Source organism: Lissotriton helveticus, chromosome 1_2, assembly GCF_964261635.1.
Source record: "Lissotriton helveticus chromosome 1_2, aLisHel1.1, whole genome shotgun sequence".
NCBI classification, from domain to species: Eukaryota; Metazoa; Chordata; class Amphibia; order Caudata; family Salamandridae; genus Lissotriton; species Lissotriton helveticus.
The window spans coordinates 376,172,299-376,181,293 of NC_136058.1; the positions used below are offsets into that span (position 1 = coordinate 376,172,299).

Here is an 8,995-nt window from a genome sequence, read left to right on the forward strand (position 1 = left end):
AGTCCCAAGCCAGTGACCTCAGCAAATGCAAAGACATTCATAGTTATAGTCTCCTGCATCTGATTCTTGCCATCTTCATGTGAAACGTTGGCGTTATCATGTCTGCTGCGCACACTTTGTTCATATGTGTACAATTTAAGTGTGTGCACCTGATCACTGTCTTGGGCAGAGCTCTGCCTGTGAACAACCCATGTGAAGCATTGGTGGTTCAGTGGTAGAATTCTTGCCTGCCACGCGGGAGGCCCGGGTTCGCTTCCCGGCCAATTCAAGACTGCTTTCTTTTGACTTTGTTTTCGAAAGGAAATATATGACCTCAGTGGGGAATAAAACGGTAAGCAGTGACCCCGACGTGATTTGAACACGCAACCTTCTGATCTGGAGTCAGACGCGCTACCGTTGCGCCACGAGGTCCTTACACTTACAGCTTTCGGAGCCAGATCAACAAATGCTGTGGGCCTTTTGACTTATTTTCCCCTCCTCATATGCCTACAGTTGTATTACAGAGCTTGACCTTTTGTTTTCTATCCTAATTATGAAATTGACTGCAGGTGCCGAGAGAATGCAGAGAATTGAAATATTCAGGAAAGGGTGTCCAGCAGGAGAGAGCAAAGGTATGTATCTGTTTTCCATTCAAGTGTTTCATGCAGGCAAAATAATACGTCCCTGGGTGGGCTTGAACCACCAACCTTTCGGTTAATAGCCGAACGCGCAAACCGATTGCGCCACAGAGACGAGTGACTACAGCATCTTTCCTTAGACTCAATATATATCTTGATATGTATGTGCCTGCCTGGAGCTTGTCTTATATAAGCCATCATCATGTGAAACTTTGGCGTTGTCATGTCTGCTGCGCACACTTTGTTCATATGTGTACAATTTAAGTGTGTGCACCTGATCACTGTCTTGGACAGAGCTATGCCTGTGAACTCCCCATGTGAAGCATTGGTGGTTCAGTGGTAGAATTCTCGCCTGCCACGCGGGAGGCCCGGGTTCGATTCCCGGCCAATGCAAGGCTGCGTTCCTTTGACTTTGTTTTCGAAAGGAAATATATGAACACAGTGGGGAATAAAATGGTAAGCAGTGACCCCGACGTGATTTGACCACGCAACCTTCTGATCTGGAGTCAGACGTGCTACCGTTGCGCCACAAGGTCCTTACACTTACAGCCTTCAAGCCAGATCAACAAATGCTGATGGCCTTTTGACTTATTTTCCCCTCCTCATGTGCCTACAGTTGTATTACAGGGCTAGGCCTTTTGTTTTCTATCCTAATTATGAAATTGACTGCAGGTGCAGAGAGAACGCAGAGGATTGAAATGTTCAGATAAAGGGTCTTAAGCAGGAGAGAGCAGAGGTACGTATCTGTGTTTCATTAAAGTGTTTCATGCAGGCAAAAAGGATACTTCCCTGGGTGGGCTTGAACCACCAACCTTTCTGTTAACAACCGAACGCGCTAACCATTTGCACCACAGAGGATAATAACTGTAGCACAGTTCCTGAGACTCAATATATATCTTGATAATTGTGTGCCTGCCTGGAGCTTGTGTTATATAATGCGTCTTTATGCCATACAGCATTTCTCATTTGCTTAGTGTCTTGTTATTGTTGGACGTAATGATGAATAGACTACTGTCTAATGGTCTTAGAGCCAGTATTACTACCGGTCCCAGTGTATGAGACACATACATGACTTTTCTGTTGCCTGCTTAGCATAGCTCCCTGCTCCTCTGTAGGTGTGCTACCAGCCAGTAAGGCGTGTGCCTTGCCCATCAGATGTGTTATGTTAGACTTGACTTCTCTGTGAGCAAAGTCTCCCTCCCATAGCAGGTGCTTTCTCTGAACTCTTGACTTGTAAGACTGCTGGGAAAGGCCCTCCCTAGCCCCTCACTCAGATAGATACATTTACCTTCAGAGCTCAGCTTTGGAGAAAGAGATTGGGGAGAGAGCAAATAGGGGAAGGCCCATGGTGCACACTTTATTTTACATAAAAGCTGGGGCTTGTGGGAGGACAGGGACAAGAGGGTTCTCAGGGAAAGAAATCCCAGGAGTATTGATGGCTAGGCCCTGAAACACAACAATCCCGGATTGGCAAGGCACAATATGCCTGTGCAACAGGCCTGACCCTAGGCTTCCGGAGTTCTTGGTCACAAAAGGCTCTAGTGATCTAAGCCCGACCAGGGCTGTGCCCGACCAGGGCTGTAGGCCGCGTTGGGAGCGCGGTAGGGACGCGTAAAGGGACGCAGGGCGCAGAACTCTGCCCGTTTCACCCCAGCATTTAGGGGAGGACACAGAATCTGGGAAAGCCAGTGGGAAGGATTTTCCAGGAGGAGAGTTCAGTGAGATAATCTGAAACACAATAGTGCTGGTGATCTGGCGGGTGCATTCTGTGAACCACTTTTGTCGGGAGCAGCCTGCCATCATGCCCTGATAAACACAACTCTAGTCCCAAGCCAGTGACCTCAGCAAATGCAAAGACATTCATAGTTATAGTCTCCTGCATCTGATTCTTGCCATCTTCATGTGAAACGTTGGCGTTATCATGTCTGCTGCGCACACTTTGTTCATATGTGTACAATTTAAGTGTGTGCACCTGATCACTGTCTTGGGCAGAGCTCTGCCTGTGAACAACCCATGTGAAGCATTGGTGGTTCAGTGGTAGAATACTCGCCTGCCACGCGGGAGGCCCGGGTTCGATTCCCGGCCAATGCAAGGCTGCGTTCCTTTGACTTTGTTTTCGAAAGGAAATATATGAACTCAGTGGGGAATAAAATGGTAAGCAGTGACCCCGACGTGATTTGACCACGCAACCTTCTGATCTGGAGTCAGACGCGCTACCGTTGCGCCACAAGGTCCTTACACTTACAGCCTTCAAGCCAGATCAACAAATGCTGATGGCCTTTTGACTTATTTTCCCCTCCTCATGTGCCTACAGTTGTATTACAGGGCTAGGCCTTTTGTTTTCTATCCTAATTATGAAATTGACTGCAGGTGCAGAGAGAACGCAGAGGATTGAAATGTTCAGATAAAGGGTCTTAAGCAGGAGAGAGCAGAGGTACGTATCTGTGTTTCATTAAAGTGTTTCATGCAGGCAAAAAGGATACTTCCCTGGGTGGGCTTGAACCACCAACCTTTCTGTTAACAACCGAACGCGCTAACCATTTGCACCACAGAGGATAATAACTGTAGCGCAGTTCCTGAGACTCAATATATATCTTGATAATTGTGTGCCTGCCTGGAGCTTGTGTTATATAATGCGTCTTTATGCCATACAGCATTTCTCATTTGCTTAGTGTCTTGTTATTGTTGGACGTAATGATGAATAGACTACTGTCTAATGGTCTTAGAGCCAGTATTACTACCGGTCCCAGTGTATGAGACACATACATGACTTTTCTGTTGCCTGCTTAGCATAGCTCCCTGCTCCTCTGTAGGTGTGCTACCAGCCAGTAAGGCGTGTGCCTTGCCCATCAGATGTGTTATGTTAGACTTGACTTCTCTGTGAGCAAAGTCTCCCTCCCATAGCAGGTGCTTTCTCTGAACTCTTGACTTGTAAGACTGCTGGGAAAGGCCCTCCCTAGCCCCTCACTCAGATAGATACATTTACCTTCAGAGCTCAGCTTTGGAGAAAGAGATTGGGGAGAGAGCAAATAGGGGAAGGCCCATGGTGCACACTTTATTTTACATAAAAGCTGGGGCTTGTGGGAGGACAGGGACAAGAGGGTTCTCAGGGAAAGAAATCCCAGGAGTATTGATGGCTAGGCCCTGAAACACAACAATCCCGGATTGGCAAGGCACAATATGCCTGTGCAACAGGCCTGACCCTAGGCTTCCGGAGTTCTTGGTCACAAAAGGCTCCAGTGATCTAAGCCCGACCAGGGCTGTGCCCGACCAGGGCTGTGCCCGACCAGGGATGTAGGCCGCGTTGGGAGCGCGTTAGGGACGCGTAAAGGGACGCAGGGCGCAGAACTCTGCCCGTTTCACCCCAGCATTTAGGGGAGGACACAGAATCTGGGAAAGCCAGTGGGAAGGATTTTCCAGGAGGAGAGTTCAGTGAGATAATCTGAAACACAATAGTGCTGGTGATCTGGCGGGTGCATTCTGTGAACCACTTTTGTCGGGAGCAGCCTGCCATCATGCCCTGATAAACACAACTCTAGTCCCAAGCCAGTGACCTCAGCAAATGCAAAGACATTCATAGTTATAGTCTCCTGCATCTGATTCTTGCCATCTTCATGTGAAACGTTGGCGTTATCATGTCTGCTGCGCACACTTTGTTCATATGTGTACAATTTAAGTGTGTGCACCTGATCACTGTCTTGGGCAGAGCTCTGCCTGTGAACAACCCATGTGAAGCATTGGTGGTTCAGTAGTAGAATTCTCGCCTGCCACGCGGGAGGCCCGGGTTCGCTTCCCGGCCAATGCAAGACTGCTTTCTTTTGACTTTGTTTTCGAAAGGAAATATATGACCTCAGTGGGGAATAAAACGGTAAGCAGTGACCCCGACGTGATTTGAACACGCAACCTTCTGATCTGGAGTCAGACGCGCTACCGTTGCGCCATGAGGTCCTTACACTTACAGCTTTCGGAGCCAGATCAACAAATGCTGTGGGCCTTTTGACTTATTTTCCCCTCCTCATATGCCTACAGTTGTATTACAGAGCTTGACCTTTTGTTTTCTATCCTAATTATGAAATTGACTGCAGGTGCCGAGAGAACGCAGAGAATTGAAATATTCAGGGAAAGGGTGTCCAGCAGGAGAGAGCAAAGGTATGTATCTGTTTTCCATTCAAGTGTTTCATGCAGGCAAAATAATACGTCCCTGGGTGGGCTTGAACCACCAACCTTTCGGTTAACAGCCAAACGCGCTAACCGATTGCGCCACAGAGACGAGTGACTACAGCATCTTTCCTTAGACTCAATATATATCTTGATATGTATGTGCCTGCCTGGAGCTTGTCTTATATAAGCCATCATCATGTGAAACTTTGGCGTTGTCATGTCTGCTGCGCACACTTTGTTCATATGTGTACAATTTAAGTGTGTGCACCTGATCACTGTCTTGGACAGAGCTATGCCTGTGAACTCCCCATGTGAAGCATTGGTGGTTCAGTGGTAGAATTCTCGCCTGCCACGCGGGAGGCCTGGGTTCGATTCCTGGCCAATGCAAGGCTGTGTTCCTTTGATTTTGTTTTCGAAAGGAAATATATGAACTCAGTGGGGAATAAAATGGTAAGCAGTGACCCCGACGTGATTTGACCACGCAACCTTCTGATCTGGAGTCAGACGCGCTACCGTTGCGCCACAAGGTCCTTACACTTACAGCCTTCAAGCCAGATCAACAAATGCTGATGGGCTTTTGACTTATTTTCCCCTCCTCATGTGCCTACAGTTGTATTACAGGGCTAGGCCTTTTGTTTTCTATCCTAATTATGAAATTGACTGCAGGTGCAGAGAGAACGCAGAGGATTGAAATGTTCAGATAAAGGGTCTTAAGCAGGAGAGAGCAGAGGTACGTATCTGTGTTTCATTAAAGTGTTTCATGCAGGCAAAAAGGATACTTCCCTGGGTGGGCTTGAACCACCAACCTTTCTGTTAACAACCGAACGCGCTAACCATTTGCACCACAGAGGATAATAACTGTAGCACAGTTCCTGAGACTCAATATATATCTTGATAATTGTGTGCCTGCCTGGAGCTTGTGTTATATAATGCGTCTTTATGCCATACAGCATTTCTCATTTGCTTAGTGTCTTGTTATTGTTGGACGTAATGATGAATAGACTACTGTCTAATGGTCTTAGAGCCAGTATTACTACCGGTCCCAGTGTATGAGACACATACATGACTTTTCTGTTGCCTGCTTAGCATAGCTCCCTGCTCCTCTGTAGGTGTGCTACCAGCCAGTAAGGCGTGTGCCTTGCCCATCAGATGTGTTATGTTAGACTTGACTTCTCTGTGAGCAAAGTCTCCCTCCCATAGCAGGTGCTTTCTCTGAACTCTTGACTTGTAAGACTGCTGGGAAAGGCCCTCCCTAGCCCCTCACTCAGATAGATACATTTACCTTCAGAGCTCAGCTTTGGAGAAAGAGATTGGGGAGAGAGCAAATAGGGAAGGCCCATGGTGCACACTTTATTTTACATAAAAGCTGGGGCTTGTGGGAGGACAGGGACAAGAGGGTTCTCAGGGAAAGAAATCCCAGGAGTATTGATGGCTAGGCCCTGAAACACAACAATCCCGGATTGGCAAGGCACAATATGCCTGTGCAACAGGCCTGACCCTAGGCTTCCGGAGTTCTTGGTCACAAAAGGCTCCAGTGATCTAAGCCCGACCAGGGCTGTGCCCGACCAGGGCTGTAGGCCGCGTTGGGAGCGCGTTAGGGACGCGTAAAGGGACGCAGGGCGCAGAACTCTGCCCGTTTCACCCCAGCATTTAGGGGAGGACACAGAATCTGGGAAAGCCAGTGGGAAGGATTTTCCAGGAGGAGAGTTCAGTGAGATAATCTGAAACACAATAGTGCTGGTGATCTGGCGGGTGCATTCTGTGAACCACTTTTGTCGGGAGCAGCCTGCCATCATGCCCTGATAAACACAACTCTAGTCCCAAGCCAGTGACCTCAGCAAATGCAAAGACATTCATAGTTATAGTCTCCTGCATCTGATTCTTGCCATCTTCATGTGAAACGTTGGCGTTATCATGTCTGCTGCGCACACTTTGTTCATATGTGTACAATTTAAGTGTGTGCACCTGATCACTGTCTTGGGCAGAGCTCTGCCTGTGAACAACCCATGTGAAGCATTGGTGGTTCAGTAGTAGAATTCTCGCCTGCCACGCGGGAGGCCCGGGTTCGCTTCCCGGCCAATGCAAGACTGCTTTCTTTTGACTTTGTTTTCGAAAGGAAATATATGACCTCAGTGGGGAATAAAACGGTAAGCAGTGACCCCGACGTGATTTGAACACGCAACCTTCTGATCTGGAGTCAGACGCGCTACCGTTGCGCCATGAGGTCCTTACACTTACAGCTTTCGGAGCCAGATCAACAAATGCTGTGGGCCTTTTGACTTATTTTCCCCTCCTCATATGCCTACAGTTGTATTACAGAGCTTGACCTTTTGTTTTCTATCCTAATTATGAAATTGACTGCAGGTGCCGAGAGAACGCAGAGAATTGAAATATTCAGGGAAAGGGTGTCCAGCAGGAGAGAGCAAAGGTATGTATCTGTTTTCCATTCAAGTGTTTCATGCAGGCAAAATAATACGTCCCTGGGTGGGCTTGAACCACCAACCTTTCGGTTAACAGCCAAACGCGCTAACCGATTGCGCCACAGAGACGAGTGACTACAGCATCTTTCCTTAGACTCAATATATATCTTGATATGTATGTGCCTGCCTGGAGCTTGTCTTATATAAGCCATCATCATGTGAAACTTTGGCGTTGTCATGTCTGCTGCGCACACTTTGTTCATATGTGTACAATTTAAGTGTGTGCACCTGATCACTGTCTTGGACAGAGCTATGCCTGTGAACTCCCCATGTGAAGCATTGGTGGTTCAGTGGTAGAATTCTCGCCTGCCACGCGGGAGGCCTGGGTTCGATTCCTGGCCAATGCAAGGCTGTGTTCCTTTGATTTTGTTTTCGAAAGGAAATATATGAACTCAGTGGGGAATAAAATGGTAAGCAGTGACCCCGACGTGATTTGACCACGCAACCTTCTGATCTGGAGTCAGACGCGCTACCGTTGCGCCACAAGGTCCTTACACTTACAGCCTTCAAGCCAGATCAACAAATGCTGATGGGCTTTTGACTTATTTTCCCCTCCTCATGTGCCTACAGTTGTATTACAGGGCTAGGCCTTTTGTTTTCTATCCTAATTATGAAATTGACTGCAGGTGCAGAGAGAACGCAGAGGATTGAAATGTTCAGATAAAGGGTCTTAAGCAGGAGAGAGCAGAGGTACGTATCTGTGTTTCATTAAAGTGTTTCATGCAGGCAAAAAGGATACTTCCCTGGGTGGGCTTGAACCACCAACCTTTCTGTTAACAACCGAACGCGCTAACCATTTGCACCACAGAGGATAATAACTGTAGCACAGTTCCTGAGACTCAATATATATCTTGATAATTGTGTGCCTGCCTGGAGCTTGTGTTATATAATGCGTCTTTATGCCATACAGCATTTCTCATTTGCTTAGTGTCTTGTTATTGTTGGACGTAATGATGAATAGACTACTGTCTAATGGTCTTAGAGCCAGTATTACTACCGGTCCCAGTGTATGAGACACATACATGACTTTTCTGTTGCCTGCTTAGCATAGCTCCCTGCTCCTCTGTAGGTGTGCTACCAGCCAGTAAGGCGTGTGCCTTGCCCATCAGATGTGTTATGTTAGACTTGACTTCTCTGTGAGCAAAGTCTCCCTCCCATAGCAGGTGCTTTCTCTGAACTCTTGACTTGTAAGACTGCTGGGAAAGGCCCTCCCTAGCCCCTCACTCAGATAGATACATTTACCTTCAGAGCTCAGCTTTGGAGAAAGAGATTGGGGAGAGAGCAAATAGGGAAGGCCCATGGTGCACACTTTATTTTACATAAAAGCTGGGGCTTGTGGGAGGACAGGGACAAGAGGGTTCTCAGGGAAAGAAATCCCAGGAGTATTGATGGCTAGGCCCTGAAACACAACAATCCCGGATTGGCAAGGCACAATATGCCTGTGCAACAGGCCTGACCCTAGGCTTCCGGAGTTCTTGGTCACAAAAGGCTCCAGTGATCTAAGCCCGACCAGGGCTGTGCCCGACCAGGGCTGTAGGCCGCGTTGGGAGCGCGTTAGGGACGCGTAAAGGGACGCAGGGCGCAGAACTCTGCCCGTTTCACCCCAGCATTTAGGGGAGGACACAGAATCTGGGAAAGCCAGTGGGAAGGATTTTCCAGGAGGAGAGTTCAGTGAGATAATCTGAAACACAATAGTGCTGGTGATCTGGCGGGTGCATTCTGTGAACCACTTTTGTC

At 47.8% G+C, this 8,995-nt stretch overlaps 11 non-coding genes across 11 annotated transcripts; 2 read left to right on the forward strand and 9 right to left on the reverse strand.

Annotated features, from left to right (window-relative positions):
* Window positions 1-339: 339 nt before the first annotated feature.
* On the reverse strand, window positions 340-411 carry TRNAW-CCA (transfer RNA tryptophan (anticodon CCA)). Its single transcript has one exon. It is a non-coding gene; the product is annotated as a tRNA-Trp (tRNA).
* Window positions 412-658: 247 nt separating this feature from the next.
* TRNAN-AUU (transfer RNA asparagine (anticodon AUU)) lies at window positions 659-732 on the reverse strand. The gene has a single exon. It is a non-coding gene; the product is annotated as a tRNA-Asn (tRNA).
* Window positions 733-939: 207 nt separating this feature from the next.
* Window positions 940-1,010, forward strand: TRNAG-GCC (transfer RNA glycine (anticodon GCC)). Its single transcript has one exon. It is a non-coding gene; the product is annotated as a tRNA-Gly (tRNA).
* A 1,627-nt stretch (window positions 1,011-2,637) lies between these two features.
* On the forward strand, window positions 2,638-2,708 carry TRNAG-GCC (transfer RNA glycine (anticodon GCC)). The gene has a single exon. It is a non-coding gene; the product is annotated as a tRNA-Gly (tRNA).
* A 71-nt stretch (window positions 2,709-2,779) lies between these two features.
* Window positions 2,780-2,851, reverse strand: TRNAW-CCA (transfer RNA tryptophan (anticodon CCA)). Its single transcript has one exon. It is a non-coding gene; the product is annotated as a tRNA-Trp (tRNA).
* A 1,642-nt stretch (window positions 2,852-4,493) lies between these two features.
* On the reverse strand, window positions 4,494-4,565 carry TRNAW-CCA (transfer RNA tryptophan (anticodon CCA)). Its single transcript has one exon. It is a non-coding gene; the product is annotated as a tRNA-Trp (tRNA).
* Window positions 4,566-4,813: 248 nt separating this feature from the next.
* TRNAN-GUU (transfer RNA asparagine (anticodon GUU)) lies at window positions 4,814-4,887 on the reverse strand. The gene has a single exon. It is a non-coding gene; the product is annotated as a tRNA-Asn (tRNA).
* Window positions 4,888-5,236: 349 nt separating this feature from the next.
* TRNAW-CCA (transfer RNA tryptophan (anticodon CCA)) lies at window positions 5,237-5,308 on the reverse strand. Its single transcript has one exon. It is a non-coding gene; the product is annotated as a tRNA-Trp (tRNA).
* Window positions 5,309-6,933: 1,625 nt separating this feature from the next.
* On the reverse strand, window positions 6,934-7,005 carry TRNAW-CCA (transfer RNA tryptophan (anticodon CCA)). The gene has a single exon. It is a non-coding gene; the product is annotated as a tRNA-Trp (tRNA).
* A 248-nt stretch (window positions 7,006-7,253) lies between these two features.
* Window positions 7,254-7,327, reverse strand: TRNAN-GUU (transfer RNA asparagine (anticodon GUU)). Its single transcript has one exon. It is a non-coding gene; the product is annotated as a tRNA-Asn (tRNA).
* A 349-nt stretch (window positions 7,328-7,676) lies between these two features.
* TRNAW-CCA (transfer RNA tryptophan (anticodon CCA)) lies at window positions 7,677-7,748 on the reverse strand. The gene has a single exon. It is a non-coding gene; the product is annotated as a tRNA-Trp (tRNA).
* Between the last annotated feature and the right edge of the window lie 1,247 nt (window positions 7,749-8,995).